The sequence below is a fragment of the Coturnix japonica genome, chromosome 31 (assembly GCF_054131305.1).
Source record: "Coturnix japonica strain WE chromosome 31, WE-NBRP24, whole genome shotgun sequence".
NCBI classification, from domain to species: domain Eukaryota; kingdom Metazoa; phylum Chordata; class Aves; order Galliformes; family Phasianidae; genus Coturnix; species Coturnix japonica.
Window position 1 is genome coordinate 5,749,030 of NC_140693.1, and position 16,649 is coordinate 5,765,678.

Below are 16,649 nucleotides of genomic sequence, written 5' to 3' on the forward strand. Positions count from 1 at the left end.
GTTTTGGGATGGAGAAAGGTACACAGGGCATAGATTTGTACAAGAAAAGCTCTCTTGCTGTGCTCAACAGATGACAAAAAGGAACCCTCAGGACCACAAAGGCAGCTTGTTTCTCCAAAGGCCACAGCGTAAGCTCGTGTAACTGGGAAGGACTCTGTTATACATCTCCTAGAAGTGCCTTTGAATGAATAATTTTCTGGTCTTGTTTCCAATTGTTGTTCAGAGGAAATGAGGTTTTTATCCTTGTATCTTTGCAGGAAGACAGAAAGGAGGGAACCTGTTTGGTGAAATGCTCAGGTGCCGTTTCCTTCCTTGCACCAACAGCCTGTTTGTGTCCACACGATGCCAGTTGTCCTCCTGACAGTTTCTACCGGTCCTTCTCCGAGTCCTTCTGCTAAGCACTGCTATTTCTGTATCCTCGGGGCCCTATTAGGACTAAAAAGAGGAGCGGATAACAGACGGAAGGATCTGGCCTTCTGCTGGGTGAAAGCCGCCTGCATGTCCTGTTCCTGCTTTCTCTTTTCCCCAGGTGGCATTGTGCTTCCCAAGGAGCATATGGACCTTTTAGATGGGAGTGTGCAGCAAGGAACACATGGGGTCTCAGCTTCCTCCCTGCTCTACATCTGAGTGAGGGACACTGTGACCTGCTCAGGAGACAAGATGTCATGTCAGGGAGGTGTGTTTTCCTTGTTGTTTTTTATCATCTGTGCTTTGCTTTGCTGTGTTATTTTTTTTCCTTTGCAGCTCTATGGTTTTCTTTCCTATTTGGTGTTTTCTATGTCGTGTTTTTTTTTTTTGTTTTTTGTTTTTTGTATTTTGTTTTTTGTTTTTTTTATAAGTTTTTTTCTGTTTTTCCTTGTCTTAGTTTTTTTCTTTTGTTTGGTTTATTATTTTTTCTTTGCTTTTATTGTTATTATTATTTTTTTTTAATTCTGTGTTATTTCCTAAAATCCTTCATGGTTTATTTGTTGTTGTGTTTTTCATCTATGCTTTGTTATTTTTCTTTAGATACGCTGTATAAGAACTGTTGAATCACAGTCTGAGCCACTGATTATCACCTAGGGAAGGGACCTGGTCAGCCCTGGTTAGTGCAGGTGAGGGCAATGCAGCTGAGTGACTGGAAGGGATGGAGCCTGGCTGCACCTCTCTTACAGCTCATTTTTGAAGGCTGACTGCCCCTGGGTGGAATTGTTTTTGATGGTTTCTCCTCTGTGGAGTTTGTTCTGTGCACTTCCATCCTCAGTGGTGGGTGAGCCATTCTTTCCTTACCTTTGTAGTATATTCACACTGTGCTAGTCTTTCTGCTGTTACAGATAGTATGTGTTTTTTTTCTATTTGTTTTCTGTGGTTTTTTAAACTTTGATTCCCTGGTTTTTGGCTTGCTTTTTTCTTTATATTTCTTTTTTTTTTTTTTTTTTCTTTTTTTTTTTTTTTTTCTTTTGCTGTGTCCTATTCTGCTTTACGGTGACATTTGCAAGAGACTGTGAATTCTTCTGGTTCAAATTGCAGTTGGCTTAATCAAATGTGTAAGAAATATATAAGGGCTGCTGAGGCCAGGCTGGAGTTGCATTTCTTTATGAACTGGGGTGTTGCTGCAGATGCACTTATCTCCTGTTTTGTCTCATTTGCGGCTGTTCAAGAATATTAGATTGTGCTATGTCAGTGTTTGTTGCCATCCTGCTTTCTCTTCTCTGTCTTGCAGGTCAGCTCGTGCTAGAAGTCAGTGGTATCACTGTATGAATGGAGGTCAGTTTAGGAGCAGCTGCTGATGGAAGGAATCAAGACCAGGCTAATAAATGGAAGCATCTCCTGGTAAGGTGTCAGAGGTGGCAGTAATGATGTCTGTCATCATAAAAACCAGAGGGCAGGATCATCCGAGTGCTTGCTGACTGATACTTCGGAGTATCTCGTTCTCCAGCTGAACGATAAGAAAGCTAAATATGCTGAGCCATTACAGCTTGTGCTGAAGTTGTGAAGTGCCCCCAGATGTTTCCTTTAGTGGTAAATCATGTTCGGGCACTGTGGTAGTCCTATCTCTGTCATGATCTGGAGCACCGTGTCTTGTTGCGAGCCTTGTGTGCCTGTTTCCATGAACCTTGCTTTCTTTCTCTCTTCAGAGTAAGGGCAGGGTGCTTCCTTGCTTTTGGTGGATTCATCCAGGAGGCTGTTAGAAGGCCAAATGCAATGTTCATTACATGGAGGGACAGGATGGGAATGGACTGTCGTTGCCACCAGGCAAAAGTGAGTTTCTTATGTCATGAATGATATAATTTTGATTATTCTGAGCAGTTGCAGTGTGGTAGAGGATGTCACGAAACCATTTATTTGGGAGCGCAGGGAAGAGTCATGAGAACCGAAACCGTAGTTTCTGTTTTGGCTGTCAAAATGGTGGAGTTTCTTTGGGAGGGCAATAGCTGGGCTTCCTGTTAGCAGGCCCCCTCTGAGAGATTGGTCTTTGCTTGCTGCTTTGCTGTGCCTACCTGCCTGCTCCCTGTGCTTGTTCCTATTACCTTTCCGCGCTTCTTTTCCCTTGCTTTGATGCTTTCCCTTTCAGGGCTCCTTTTCTCTTTCAGTGCTTTGCCCTTTTTGTACTTCTTTTCCCTATCAGTGTTGCTTAATGCTGTTCCTTTCCCTTTCAGGTCTCCTTTTCCCTTTCGCGGCTGCTTTTCCCTTTCAGGGCTGCTTTTCTTTATCAGTTCTGCTTCTCCCATTCAGGGCTCCTTCTCCCTTTCAGGGCTGCATTTTCTTGTTCCTTTTCCCTTTCACTGCTGCTTTTCTGTGCTACTTTTCCCTTTCACTGCCGCTTTTCCCTTTCGCTGCTGCTTTTCCCTTTCGCTGCTGCTTTTCCCTTTCGCTGCTGCTTTTCCCTTTCACTGCTGCTTTTCCATTTTAGTCTTGCTTTTCCCTTTCGCTGCTGCTTTTCCCTTTCACTGCTAATTTTCCCTTTCACTGCTGCTTTTCCCTTTCACTGCTGCTTTTTCCTTTTAGACTTGCTTTTCCCTTTCACTCTTGTTCTTCCCATTCAGTCTTGCTTTTCCCATTCACTGCTGCTTTTCCCTTTCACTGCTGCTTTTCCATTTTAGTCTTGCTTTTCCCTTTCACTGCTGCTTTTCCCTTTTAGTCTTACTTTTCGCTTTTAGTCTTGCTTTTCCCTTTTAGTCTTGCTTTTCCCTTTTAGTGCTGCTTTTCCCTCTCACTGCTGGTTTTCCCTTTTGGTCTTCCTTTTCCCATTTGGTCTTCCTTTTCCCATTTGGTCTTGCTTTTCCCTTTTAGTCTTACTTTTCCCTTTCACTGCTGCTTTTCCCTTTTAATCTGCTTTTCCCTTTTAGTCTTGCTTTTCCCTTTCCCTGCTGCTTTTCCCTTTCACTGCTGCTTTTCCCTTTGACTGCTGCTTTTACATTTTAATCTTGCTTTTCCCTTTTAATCTTGCTTTTCCCTTTTAATCTTGCTTTTCCCTTTTAGTTTTGCTTTTCCCTTTCACTGCTGCTTTTCCCTTCCACTGCTGCTCTTCCCTTTTAGTCTTGCTTTTCCCTTTCAGTTTTGCTATTCCCTTTCACTGCTGCTTTTCCCTTTCCCTGCTGCTTTTCCCTTTTAGTCTTGCTTTTCCTTTTTAGTCTTGCTTTTCCTTTTTAGTCTTGCTTTTCCCATTTAGTCTTGCTTTTCCATTTTAGTCTTGCTTTTCCCTTTCAGTCCTGATTTTCCATTTTAGTCTTGCTTTTCCCTTTCATTGTGGATTTTCCCTTTCACAACTGCTTTTCCCTTTTAGACTTGCTTTTCCCTTCTGGTCTTGCTTTTCCCTTTCAGTCTTGCTTTTCCCTTTCAGTCTTGCTTTTCCCTTTCAGTCTTGCTTTTCCCTTTCAGTCTTGCTTTTCCCTTTCAGTCTTGCTTTTCCCTTTCAGTCTTGCTTTTCCCTTTCAGTCTTGCTTTTCCCTTTCAGTCTTGCTTTTCCCTTTCAGTCTTGCTTTTTCCTTTTATTCTTGCTTCACCCTTTCACTGCTGCTTTTCCCTTTTAGTCTTGGTTTTCCCTTTTAGTCTGTCTTTTCACTTTCCCTGCTGCTTTTCCCTTTGACTGCTGATTTTCCCTTTTAGTCTTGCTCTTCTCGTTTAGTCTTGCTTTCCCTTTTAGTCTTGCTTTTCCCTTTCACTGCTGCTTTTCCCTTTCAGTCTTGATTATCCCTTTTAGTTTTTCTTTTCCCTTTTCGTCTTGCTTTTCCCTTTTAGTCTTGTTTTTCCCTTTCCCTGGTGCTTTTCCCTTTCCCTGGTGCTTTTCCCTTTCCCTGGTGCTTTTCCCTTTCCCTGGTGCTTTTCCCTTTCCCTGGTGCTTTTCCCTTTCCCTGGTGCTTTTCCCTTTCCCTGGTGCTTTTCCCTTTCCCTGGTGCTTTTCCCTTTCCCTGGTGCTTTTCCCTTTCCCTGGTGCTTTTCCCTTTCCCTGGTGCTTTTCCCTTTCACTGCTGCTTTTCCCTTTCACTGCTGCTTTTCCCTTTCACTGCTGCTTTTCCCTTTCACTGCTGCTTTTCCCTTTCACTGCTGCTTTTCCCTTTCACTGCTGCTTTTCCCTTTCACTGCTGCTTTTCCCTTTCACTGCTGCTTTTCCCTTTCACTGCTGCTTTTCCCTTTCACTGCTGCTTTTCCCTTTCACTGCTGCTTTTCCCTTTCACTGCTGCTTTTCCCTTTCACTGCTGCTTTTCCCTTTCACTGCTGCTTTTCCCTTTTAGTCTTGCTTTTCCCTTTTAGTCTTGCTTTTCCCTTTTAGTCTTGCTTTTCCCTTTTAGTCTTGCTTTTCCCTTTTAGTCTTGCTTTTTTCTTTCAGTCATGCTTTTTTCTTTCAGTCTTGCTTTTCCCTTTCTCTGCTTCTTTTCCCTTTCTCTGCTTCTTTTCCCTTTCACTGACACTTTTCCCTTTTAGTCTTGCTTTTCCCTTTGACTGCTGCTTTTCCCTTTGACTGCTGCTTTTCCCTTTCACTGCCACTTTTCCCTTTTAGTCTTGCTTTTCCCTTTCACTGCTGCTTTTCCCTTTCACTGCTGCTTTTCCCTTTCACTGCTGCTTTTCCCTTTCACTGCTGTCTTTCCCTTTTAGTATTGCTTTTCCCTTTCACTGCTGCTTTTCCCTTTCACTGCCGCTTTTCTCTTTTAGTCTTGCTTTTCCCTTTTAGTCTTGCTTTTCCCTTTTAGTCTTGCTTTTCCCTTTCACTGCTGCTTTTCCCTTTCACTGCTGCTTTTCCCTTTCACTGCTGCTTTTCCCTTTCACTGCTGCTTTTCCCTTTCACTGCTGCTTTTCCCTTTCACTGCTGCTTTTCCCTTTCACTGCTGCTTTTCCCTTTCACTGCTGCTTTTCCCTTTCACTGCTGCTTTTCCCTTTCACTGCTGCTTTTCCCTTTCACTGCTGCTTTTCCCTTTCACTGCTGCTTTTCCCTTTCACTGCTGCTTTTCCCTTTCACTGCTGCTTTTCCCTTTCACTGCTGCTTTTCCCTTTCTCTGCTGCTTTTCCCTTTCTCTGCTGCTTTTCCCTTTCTCTGCTGCTTTTCCCTTTCTCTGCTGCTTTTCCCTTTCTCTGCTGCTTTTCCCTTTCTCTGCTGCTTTTCCCTTTCTCTGCTGCTTTTCCCTTTCTCTGCTGCTTTTCCCTTTCTCTGCTGCTTTTCCCTTTTAGTCTCGCTTTTCCCTTTTAGTCTCGCTTTTCCCTTTTAGTCTCGCTTTTCCCTTTTAGTCTCGCTTTTCCCTTTTAGTCTCGCTTTTCCCTTTTAGTCTCGCTTTTCCCTTTTAGTCTCGCTTTTCCCTTTTAGTCTCGCTTTTCCCTTTTAGTCTCGCTTTTCCCTTTTAGTCTCGCTTTTCCCTTTTAGTCTCGCTTTTCCCTTTTAGTCTCGCTTTTCCCTTTTAGTCTCGCTTTTCCCTTTTAGTCTCGCTTTTCCCTTTTAGTCTCGCTTTTCCCTTTTAGTCTCGCTTTTCCCTTTTTGTCTCGCTTTTCCCTTTTTTGTCTCGCTTTTCTCTTTTAGTCTTGCTTTTCCCTTTTAGTCTTGCTTTTCCTATTCACTGCTGCTTTTCTCTTTAATCTTTCTTTTCGCTTTCACTGCTGCTTTTCTCTTTTAGTCTTGTTTTTCCCTTTCTGTTGAGAGTGTTTTTTACAGCTAGTTAGCTGAGAAGGGTTGTAATCACGGTGCAGCTAGGCAAGCAGCTATAACACCTGCAAGGACAGCAAGAATAACAAGATGCTTTGGGATGGTGAGAAACTAGCCATGGTTCTGGGAACTCAGCAAGGGAGTAGCTTTCAGTTGATAACAACAAGCTGTTAAGATACTCGGGGATAGTATGTAATTGGGAACCAATGATGAGCTGCACTTTTGCAATATGTATGAGCTAATTATCCATATTATAAAGGTACACGCAGCCAAGGGTTAAATGAGATTCGCTGATCATATGTCAATGACAGGTGTGGTCGTCTGCTTTTCTCCCGCCGTTCTGCAACAAACACCTATATACAAATTTAAGAACACAACGGAGTAACTGTTACTGTTTATTAACAACCAGTTTTAATAATACGATAAAAGTATGTCCTGAGAAAGGGGAACAAACATGCTTCTTCAAGGTTTTTTAGCTGTTCTGGATCTCAGCCGTCGCTTGATGATCAGATGATCACTTTCCTTCTTTTGTTCCTCAGATTCCTGAAGAAAACATTTCAAAAGTTACTCATCTTTTCACACAAGACTGACAAGCTCTTCTTGACCCACGCAAACATATTTCTTCCCCTAAATGGATTTCAGAATGGAATTTGCTTATTATATTTTATTCAGAAAACTATGGGATACCGAGATCATTTTAATGCAGCTTAATCACTCCGCCAGCTTCCTCTGCTCCATATGTGCGCGTAGCAGTACCTGCTAAAGGAGCGCTGCCTCAACACCACGTGCGTGAAGGCCAAGCACAAACAGACATTTTCTGTTGGGGTGACCTTCAGTGAGAACTGACAACTGAGGAGTGAGAGTGAGAGCAAACCCAGGCTCTGTGGGAAAGCATCTGGCGTGAGTCTCTGCTGCCAGCCTGCACTGCAGCAAGCACAGCCGTGGCTGCCAACTCTCACAGAGGGTGGATTAGGGATTAGAAAGTGCAGGAAGAGAAGACAAAGGCAAGGGCTGTGTGCTTGCAAGCCCTTGCTGCCTGCTAGGGTGCAGTCTTGTGTAACTTAAGTCTTGTGATTGGAATAACACCCACTACAGAGGGGTGTAAGATCTAGGAATATAAAGGTATGCTAAAGGATTCAGTAACTTTCTAGAATGAGAAATATGAGTGCAGACAATCAGCATTTCTCTCTAATTTAGATAGGTGATCTGACCTGTCCTTTATCTGGCATGTAAGGCCATGAGAGGTAGCACAGTGGATTTTGCTGAAGAAATGGGCCAAATTTGGTTGGCTGCTCCACCTTTTATCTGTGAATTGCACGCATAGCAAGGCAAGAGACCCCAAAAGATGGGCAAAGAAGGAAGACGGACATCAGTTTTTATGTTGGTGCGCCAAGCCTTCACATGGGATTCTTGCACTTTCCCAGTGTCTGAACGGGAGTCTTGATTTCCAGACATGGGAGCAGATTTCCCATGGACATGTGGCTCACGGCTGACAGTAAGGCTGGTGTCCATGCGAGGATGAGCTTTGCTACAGAGGCTCAAGGAGATGCGGCAGTAATGGCATGGCCCACCTCTTGTTCCCCTCTTGGCAGGCTCTCTGCCCTCTGATGAGATTTCTTTGGCTGGGGAACTGCACAATCACTTCTTCCTTACCCAGATGCTCTCCCAGAACTGGTTGCATCTGGCTATCCGTGGAACTTCCAACTTTGCTGGCAAATACATTCAAAGCTTCAGGAGGTAGGAGGGAATGCATATACAAACATACACTTATGTATATCCATTTGCTACCTTGCAGGACAGTATCATCACAAGTGCTGTTTCTATGGAAACAAGACTAAAAATACAGAATAACAGAAATTAGAGTCTCATCTAACAAGTATTTTCTATCCTGGACAAGGTTATTCTCATTTATATACTGTGCCTGCACATGTTTGCATGGAGACGGGGTTTCATTTTGTTTTGTTGGTGCTCTCGTCTGCTCTTACATGCAGAGCCCCTCAGCAATAGTCCTGCTGTTATTTCTTCTGAAAAGAAATGCTGCATTGCATCAATATGTGCTGCTGAAGCACCTCAATGAGATCAAGAATTGACGTTAAGGATTCTTCCCCATCTCAGCTGCTTTGCAGCTGCGTCTCCAGGGCACTATAGCAGGTGCCCAAAGCAGGCAGCTTTTGCCCTTTGGCTCAGGGCAGCCACCTGCTTTGCTCCAGTGCTGGTGGTGTCGGAAGGGCACTGCAGGCACTGATCTGCCCTCACCTCACAGCTTTCCCAAACAGGCCTTTGGGGCAGCAAAGCACTGAAGCACCAACAGTGTGTTGTGTGAACCCCGTGCCCTTCCCCACTTGAGCTGCCCGGGCCCACTAAAAGCTTTAAAAACCCATGAAAGTGCTCTTGCAATTTGCATATAAGCAAGACTGCACTTCAGAAAATCTTACATTTTACTTCATAAACATAGGCATCTGCTGCTAATTAAAGTAGCAGCATATAATTATACCCTTTCTTATTAGTAGATATAGAGTCTGACAGTTGCTTAGATACAAAATAAGCGACCACGGATTGTCTTCTGCACTTTAACAAGCAGAGAGAGCAGGAACAATAGAAATGTAAACTTATTCTATATTATCTCTGGTAAGTGCGCCTGGGAAAAATGTTTAATCTCATTGGTAGCTTGTAATTTTAGCTCTAAGGTTCTTCAGCAACCCCCCTGTTTTCCACAGTAAAATACCAACCAGTTGGTTCCTTGCCCCATCCTTGGAGGTGTTCAAGACCAGGTTGGACGGGGCCCTGGGCAACCTGATCTAGTAAATGTGTATGTTTGGTGGCCCTGTTAGGCAGGGGGGTTGGAACTACATGATCCTCGAGGTCCCTTCCAACCCGGGTCATTCTGTGATTCTGTGGTTCCTCTGGGGAGAGCAGTGAAGCTCCTTGGGGAAGGTGTCGGGCAGGAGGAGTGATAGTGGAGCTAGTAGACACCATTTTTCAGAGACCCCATCTTCTGGCTTTTTATTTCCAGGGAAGTAATGTCTGCTTCCTGATTAAAATAAAACCAGTGCAATCCAGGATTGTCACTGTAGACAGAGGCAGATAAACAGGAGCAAAGTGAACTGTGTGCAGAGCGTAGGTAAGGTTTTTAAAAGGCGGTGATGTTGCCAAATGTGGTTGCCTTATTTTCTAATGGGTTAAGTTTGCAGCCAAAGCAGCCCGGATGTGACAAGATGGATCTTCAAAGTCCTTACTGCTTCTCGTCAAAATACTCATGACGCTGTAGTGAAAAATCACTTCCCTGCCCCACTGAATATGTCAGCTGCATCCTGAGAGGCACATTGCAGTGCGTGACCTTTTCTTTCCTCTTGTTCTGCTAATAACCCCCAACTTTCCTTGCTCGCAAATCTAAAACTCTGTTGATACACCTACAGTCTAAGTGCTCTTGTTATTAAACTGTAGGGAAGGTAATCAGAGCAGCTAATGCCACGATAATCCCCCTGATCCATACTGTTATCTTTGGAGATATCAGAAATGATGCTGCCTGTAAAAGCGATGATGTATGTTCTGGTTAATTCTGCACTGGGAAACATTTGAAGCTAACCTTCAGAGTGTTACATGCTGGAGGCTGCAATGGGATTTCAATTGCCTTTCTTATTGACTAACAAAAAGTGCAATATTTCTCAGCAGAAACCACTGGCTTATTTCTAAAAAGTCATAGTGATAATAAGAAAGTTCATTTTGGGAAAGGTCCTTCTTCCCTCTGCAGCACTGTGACACCTAGGCAAAAGGCCAAGGCTCATAGGGATGGGCAGCAGCCTCCCTTCCTTCTCCCTGTGTGGGGCGTTAGGAGTTGAAGAGAGACATGAAGCTTCCCTTTGCGATGTCAGCTGGAGCAGAATTTTGGGTATGGCTTCCCGTGCTCTGAAGACAGATTCGGTGGGCTGTTGCTGTTCTCTCTTTTCTGAAGCATCACCAGTTTTAGGTTCTGCGTTACTGTTTTGGCAATGATGCCAAGGAGATGGCACAAACACTTTGCCAGCCTACTTGGTGCTTTCCAAGCTGGCCAGATCTACAGCATGGGCATTGCTGGCACACCTTCTGGTTCAAAGTTTTTCTGCTATGGCAGCACTGGGATGCCAGTGGAGAAAGGCCAAGGCAACTCTTTCTCTCGCTGTGCCAGTCCCTGGAAACCACCTTGCCACCTCCTCCCAGCCTGCACACAAACCAATTGATTTGCTCCACTCTCTGAGCCTCCTGGCAGCCCACTGTGAGCTGACACAAAGGAAGACCCACAGATCAAAAGAAACCAGCACAGAGACAAGGGGAAAGCATTACAGGAAAGCAAAGTGCTGCAGTGAAGTTCTCTTAGCATCTTTTTCCATCTCTGTTTTTGTTACTGGGCGATTTCCTTTTCATTCCCAGTGTGATAGAAACTTTATCATCCTAGTAACATTAATTTGCTAGATCCACCCCTCTCTGAAAGACTCCTGACAAGAGGACTGCATGGCAAACTCCTGTGCTCTCTGCCTCCCCATTGAGTTTCTCAAATATTCTGATGTTGTCTCAGAAGTGCCTTTCTTCTGCTGTTTTTGTTTCTCAGCATGAACTTTATGGTCCCCAGAGGTAGATTCAGAGCTTAAAGGTAAGTGAAATGCAGTGTCACTGGGTGTGCTTCAGGCTCTTCCGCATGAAACGCAGAAACAACAATCTCTTCACCTCCTTCCAAGCATAACTAAAGCCCTATTTTCAGTAGAACAAACTCATGCAAAAATTCCATAAGGTTCTTAATAGAGCCAGCTGAGTTTGCTGCTCACCCTTTCAATCCGTGGGCATTTGACAACTGTGAGATGATGTTATTTTAGCGAGTATCTGACAAAGCATCTGGTAAATTTTGCCCCCCTATTTTTCAGGAAACCAGATTTCAAGGTAAGGTGATCTTAGAGGTTGCCTATTGCAGCCGTGCTTGACATTTTGGCTGCAGGCAAGACATGCAAGTGCACGTCTGTGCTGTGCCAAAAAGGTATTTCTCTTTTGTTCTTGGTGTGAAGTCTCATCTAACTCAAGTACAGGTGAAGAGGTTACCCAGTGTTAACAACAGTGGGCTTTCTCCGTGCCTGCTTGCAGGTATAGGTTCTACTAACAAACCATGGGAGACTCACATGTGGTAAGAAAAGCAACCTCCAATGAGCTTGCATAGTTTCTCTGTTCCTTACTATCCCGTTTTTTTCATGCACTTTTCATTACAGCTCCTTTTTTTGTACTTCACTGATCCCTCATTCTTTTTAGAAAGACTTTTTTTTTTTAAATAGCTTTTAAAAATACAGCTTTCTTATAAGATGGGCTCCTCAGGCAGCACGCCTCCCTCGAGACAACAAAGTAGGCATCTCACACAGAGCCCTGAGAGGCTGTGGATGTCCTGCCCATCAGTTCACTGTTTGCTTTCCCATCACCCTGCTGAGGATTCTGCTACTTCAGTGATGCTACAGCAGCAAATAGACTTCATCTGTTTTAGGCCTTCGCAAGGCAAAGGGTGACAGCTCCCAGCTGTCTGCACAGGGCTGCAGGAGGAGGCTCTTCATATGAGCAAGTGCTGCCCATGGATCAGCTGGTGCAGAAACATTGCTTCCACAGGTCCATGAGCTCTCTGTGCTGGCCAGTGTCTGTGTGGGCTGAGGAAAGGGGCCCAGGGGAGAGAGGCTGTAAGGTGGTTCAGTACCAGAATAGGAAGGGACGTCAGGGAGCATCATTTTGGCTGCACCTGGGGGCTCCTGTGTGGGCTGGTATAGGGCTGATACCACTTCACCACATGAAGGGGCTAGGCTGAGAGCCCCCACAGCAGATGTCTCTCCTTACATACACATTACAAGTTGCTGTAGATCCAGGAATGAGTTCCTAGTGCAATGTGTATGGTCTGGGAAGGAAGGTATCTGAGAGGTGGAAATGTAATCCTCCAGCAAGAGTGGAGGTAAAACATCAGTGTACCAAAGGGGTTTTGTACATCCCCATATATGCTGAAGCAATATTTAATTTGTGCTCTCACGAATGCACAGAGCTCATCAAAGCTGTAAATGCAATCAGCTTTTGTAAACTGACTCACAAGAAAGGAGGAAAACTGGGGACCTGGGAACTGCTCTGGAGACTCGGCATATCATCTCGATAAACTGCCGTTAGCATCAGTGCATCAGAGAGCCTAGAGCAGGGTCCTGTTGGCAGTGTTTCTCTATTGGCTATGGGATATCTAAGAGCTACAGCTAACTGATTCCTTGCTGTACCTCAGTGTATCTAGCATCTCCAGCATTAGCAGTATGTCTGCTAAAAGGCGTCTTGGAACAATCTGAAATACAATAAGTGCTGTTGTACAGAAAGCTGTTTTTGTGTCTGCAGTCCAGGCAAAACGGGTAAACACCTATACTGTCACAATGGGGTCATGTTGTTCCCTCAATAAAAAATAGGGTTTTCGCAGCATAGGTTGCTAAAATTTGCTAGTCACAGCATATTTGAAAAAGAGCCTCCAATTTCCCTGTTAGCTAGTGCTCTTTCTCTGCCATAAACAGTAATGCTCGATCAAACATCTTGATGCTGTTATAATGAGCTGTACCTAATACCTTAACGAAAACATCTGTGTAGGCTAAAAGGGAGAACAGACTTTCTGGCTGTCAGCAGATTTAGAGCTCTGTATCTGATGCAGTCCAGCCAGATAGTCTCTGTTCATATCTTTCCCTGTTGGCTTTCTTCTTTTCCTACATCTGCTCAGGTAGCACTGGGTGTCCACGACCAGTCACAAGTCACCAACCTATACAGATGTTCTGCTTAGGGCTGTGCCACCTGTGGAGAGGAAATCCAGCAGTGATGGGAGTTAGTGGTTTCTTTGCAAGCCCACCCCATGTGCCATGTCGTCCTGTTTTCCCCTTGAGTAGACCTTTGATTTCTCTTTTTTGCAGGCTGCTTTCAATATTCTGTTTCTCCAGATACTGGTGCCCTTCTCTTGCATTCTCTGTGTACCCCCATGCATGTAGTACCTCATGTAGTAGCACGTAATACCTCATTCATAAAATTTCCCAGGCACGCTTCTAGACCCAGATAGCAAGGGCATTTGTTAACTGAGACAGGATTTCAACCTGTGTGATGCAGTATCTGTGGAGTTGACAGAGCCTGCGGAAAGCTGACAAGAGATGATTTCATTCAACTGTGAAGCCTTGAACCATGAAGATCGCAGCGCTGCTCATCCTTTCAGAGCACTGTCATCATTTGATAGATTAATCAGGGTTACTTAGCAGGGATGCTTACCTGGCAAGGCAATTCCTTAGCTTTTGTACCCCTTGAGTAAAAAACTCAAGAGCAATGAGCAGCTGCATCTGGCTCCAGCAGCACTATTAAACTCCAATACCAATGGGGTATTCAGTGAAGGGTATGAGGGCTCCATGTCTTACAGTTGATTTTTTTCTCCCTTGAAGATACCTCTGTATTTTGTCTTCGGTGAGGTGAAAATTTCACTGTAACCCGCATTGTTGCATCTGATAATATTTACAGAGCTTTCTGCCTTAGTAGCCTTGAAGAAATTCCTGTCTCTGGTTTATATTTGCTATGAGCAGACCAGTGCACGTTACCATTGTTGTTTAAAGGATATTTGTGCTTCAAGACCTTTTGTGTAGCATCTCTTTCCAGCTTTGGAGTCAGACTTTCTGCTCCTCCCCTGCAGGTCTTCATGCTTCCTAAAGCGTGCCCGTGGGCACAAGATGAAGCACACACGTACCAGTGTCCTGAGGCTCAAATGCTTTCTGTCCTCAGGAAAGATCCTGAAAAGCCTTTTCCTAAGTGAAGCTCTGGCCCTTGTTTGGGTTGGCTATGAGCTGGCAGAGACAAGATCCTTAATGCTACCTGCATGCATGCTTAGATTGGATTTTATGGCTTGTGAGCCTTCCTGCAGCCCTCTGTGTGGCAGCCTGACATTTAGGCTTCTTTCTTCTTCCGTCTTAAAGAGGGGTCAAAAGCAAGTTAGCTTTCTGCCTTCTTTCTTATCTGATCTGGTCTTTGTACCATGATCTGAGCTTTTGTCACCTGCGTGGACAGCTTATATTAACACTGATTTTAGTTTCCAGCCTTTGATCTGCTCTCTTCTAGCTATTAATCGTCTTATCTCGTTCATCAGTAAGACTGCTTTTCCCCTGAGGGGAGATATTCTCTTCCTCTGCCCCGTTTTCCTTTATATTACTGCTACAGCATGTTTGCAGTGCCTGAACTTGGCTCTGCATTGTATTTTCTCTAACTTCTTGCTTACAGATGCAGATTATCAAATAACATCCCATCTGCAAATGGACTCTTAATTTAAGCTTCATAGTATCTGAATATCACCACGCTGCAATCACATCAAGACTGAAGGGAGAAACACGTTTTGCAGAATGGCAGTGTTGTATTTCAGATTGGAGTCAGCCTCTTGTGAAAGCAGCCAACACTTTTGCTCCAACTGGAGCATACTGATGCTTCTCTTCTGTGACTCACTTGAGGCTGCAAATCTAGCTCAGTAACATCTTATTCTTGGTAACAGTGGTCTTCAGAATCCCTCCAGTTTTGGAAGGCTTGTATCACATTTTTTTTTCCCCAAGGACTGAGCCATAGGTGGGCTATGGCTTCTAGGCTGCAGACCTTGTGTATGTTTTTATAAACCTAAAGGAAAGAACTAATATCTTTCCTAAATAACTTAGTACAAGCTGTGCTACGTTACTTGAATACCCTTTCCAATTAACATCTTCTGTGTACAATTCTTGAACGGCCACTAATTTGTGTTTGCTCCATTTTAGTGTAGCACTGTTTAAGACATCAGTTTATTCATTGGATTAGTTTAGCCACAGCAGTGGCACTCCCAAATATACTTTTGTTCCACTGTCCAGGTAGCTTGTCAATGTGCATATTGTTAATGCTTTTGTTTTCTTCTTTGCTTTCCCTTCTTTTTTTTCCCTCCTGCAGTTCTGCTGCAGTCAGCCCTAGAAATATCTTGAAGCATAGATTTCTTCTCTGTGCTAATTCTTTAAATGCCAAAAAGTCTTCCTGCTTCCATATGGAGGCTTTTAAGCTTTTTCTTATGCAGAAAGCAAACATTTTCTGACAGCTGCAGAGGAATTCAGCCTGCTCTGGCATTTCAATACAGACACCTTTTTGCTTGCTAGATAACCACTTTGGGATGAGAGGTAGTCTTAAAAGTAGAATTTTATCGAGTATTTCCTTCCTTTCTCATAACAAAATTCAAAGCCTTTGGTCTACAAATACATATGACTTGTACCTGCCTCACTGCTGCTGAGTGTTAGCAGCAGGGTGCAATGAAGCCCTGTTTTCCTGAGTTACAGAAGGTCTTCTCCACCTGCACAGAGGCTTTTTCACCTCCCGCTAGTGCTGTGCAGTGGGAATCAGGGCTCATTTGGAGCAAGTGTAGGTGACCTCTGGGTGCTCACAATGCAATGAAAATACAGTAACCCCAAATACAGAGCTTGCTGTACCTAACACATTTACTTTGCAGATCCCTTTGTTCAGATTCCTGTTGCACAGAGTGATATGCTTTATCCTGCATAAAGATGGGTCACGCTGCTCTTGGGAGTGCAGGCTGTACAACTTTCCACTCTCTTCTGAGAGCATCGTGCCTGACAAGTCTCTCTTCGATCTCGCTAGACCCTCAGTAGCTTCCAGATATCCAGACAAGAATAAATGCCAGGATGTTCTTTCATTCTTCATTGTCAGAAAGGATTGCAAGATCATTTTTTCTACAGACTGACTGAACTTGCTCTATCTATCCAAGCCTTTTCCATCTTCATATTAAATTACTTCCTCATATTTCTACATCGGGCTATGATGAGTACAGCATATGGGAAAGTTAATAATGAAAAAGCAAAGAAGTTAAAAGTAAATCTGGAGTTTTAAATTTATTCACGTTAAAAAGCCAAGTGCTACTTTAAAAATTATTTCCTATGTTTTCACAGTGTTATTTCAAAAAATATCTCCACTAAGAAAGCTAAAAATCAAATGTGAGTTGAAACTTTTTTAGTTTCATATGATGTTAATGAAGAATCTGGGCAAAACAACAAACTCTGAACCCAGATTGCAAAGTCTGTACAACCAAAGGAAACAAGGGGGGGTACCTACTGGGGGTGATGGCTGACAGGCAAACCGAGAAGAACGTGAACCCCAAGTACTTCAGCCAATAGGAAAAGGGGGAAGGGCTCACTACTGTTGGGGTATAATGATAAAATAGAGGCTGTGTCCCTCGGTACTTTGAGACATTCCACAGGGGAATGCCCCAGTGAATTCAAAATGAGAGAGCTGAAGATTCGCCTCTGTCTCTTTTTGGGATGATTGAATAAGCCTGCTGGAGCAGAAATTTTCCAAACAACTGGTTCAATGGTTCACCCACAGGTCTTAGGAGAATGGGAGGAAACTGGGGAGAGGCTTATGCATTTCTTTCTGCCTTTCTCTTGCCTGTGACACAGAGGTAGTACTGCAGCATGCAGAAAGGCTGCTCTGCTGAAGAGTGCTGAGCACACTGCCAGCTGCAAAAAATGTCATA

At 43.9% G+C, this 16,649-nt stretch overlaps 1 long non-coding RNA gene across 2 annotated transcripts in view; it reads left to right on the forward strand.

Moving 5' to 3' along the window:
- Positions 1-1,021: 1,021 nt before the first annotated feature.
- The window catches only part of LOC146755698 (uncharacterized), a 47,018-nt gene continuing 31,390 nt past the window's right edge, over positions 1,022-16,649 (forward strand). Inside the window, exons 1-4 of one of the 2 annotated variants that reach the window (XR_014937950.1) lie at positions 1,022-1,094; positions 1,703-1,812; positions 2,118-2,241; positions 6,652-6,969. This is a non-coding gene — a long non-coding RNA (uncharacterized LOC146755698). Of the gene's footprint in view, positions 1,095-1,702; positions 1,813-2,117; positions 2,242-6,651; positions 6,970-16,649 lie in introns of those variants that run through there. The other variant, XR_014937949.1, reaches the window with a different exon arrangement.